The sequence below is a fragment of the Prionailurus bengalensis genome, chromosome B3 (genome assembly GCF_016509475.1).
Source record: "Prionailurus bengalensis isolate Pbe53 chromosome B3, Fcat_Pben_1.1_paternal_pri, whole genome shotgun sequence".
NCBI classification, from domain to species: domain Eukaryota; kingdom Metazoa; phylum Chordata; class Mammalia; order Carnivora; family Felidae; genus Prionailurus; species Prionailurus bengalensis.
This window is the reverse complement of record NC_057355.1, coordinates 103,422,952-103,424,354: the sequence shown is the minus strand read 5'-3', so window position 1 is coordinate 103,424,354 and position 1,403 is coordinate 103,422,952.

Genomic DNA, 1,403 nt, shown 5'->3' with positions numbered 1-1,403 from the left:
CTTGAGATTCTCTCTCTCTCTCTCTCTCTCTCTCTCTCCTCTCTCTCAAAATAAATAAATAAACTTAAAAAGAGAAAGGAAAATCCGAATATTTGATTTTTGTATTATTTTCTTGAGCTGCCCCAAACTACAGCAGCAATTCAAGTGTATGTAGCTTTATTTTTTAATTCCAGTAGAGTTGACACACAGTGTTGCATTAGTTTCAAACTGTATGTAGTTGTAGGCTGAATTCTGTGAGTGGAGAAAAAAACACCTGGGATTTGAGGGTGAAAAGCAATCATAACATAAAAGTACTGCACCTGATTGGGTAAGGGTGTTTGAAATTCCACTTGCTCTGTTCGGGAGAGAAAAAGACATCCTTTAAAAAGAGGGGTGGGGATATCCTTTGTTTTCTCATTGGCCAACGTGTTCACCTTTTTTTTTTTTTTTTTTTGCACAATGCTTTTTATTAAAAATTGTTTTAAGATAGGTAAAACTAAATTCATGCAATTCACAATACTTCTTGAGAGTCTTATACACATACGGGCACTAAACACATTATTCATAAATTGATCACTCCCTGTCTCAGTCCTTCAGCACAGAATCCTGAGGATTAGTGATACCAGTTGATTTCTATCTATCTATCTATCTATTTATTACATTTAAATCCAAGTCAGTTAACATACAGTGCAGTCTGGGTTTCAGGAGTAGAACCCCGGGATTCATCTTACATATGTCACCCAGTGCTCATCCCTAAAAATGCCCTCCTTAATAATGCCCATCTCCCATTCAGCCCACCACCCCCGCCCCCACCTCCCTTCCAGCAACCCTCCTGTGTTCTGGAACCCTAATGTGTTCTCTATATTTAAGAGCCCCTTATGGGGCCTCCTTCTCTGTTTTTGTCTTATTTTTCCTTCCCTTCCCTTCCCTTGTGTTCAAAGCTTCACGTCCTTTGCTGCTAACACGGAGACCTCTGCCCTTTGGAGGCCAAGGCAGCCCTTGGCAGGTGCTGGAGGAAATCTCCAGATTTGCGGGCCAAGCGGCTTCTCAGCTGTAGGCGGAGTGCGGTGATTGCACCCAGGCGAGGGCCCCTTCCCTGCGGTCTCCTCGCACGCTCCCCTCTCTCCCTTTCTTCTAGTGACCCGTGGGCAGGCGGCTGAGTTCGGGTGCCCTCCCTGGCTCTTCACATGGCTCCCACGGTCTGCAGCGGCTTGGACCGGGTGGAGGCGGAGGCCCAGGGGAGGGACCTGAGGGGCCCCTGCCCAGCCCCTTCACGCCCTGACCCCCAGCTCGGCCCCGCCTCGCCATTTGCGCCCGCGGGGCTGATAAATGGCCCGTGCGCCACGCGCGCTCAGTCGGGCTCAGCTGCAGCTCAACTCGCCTGGGCGCTTCCCCCTTCCCGCCTCTCAGCTCTCCTAACGGTG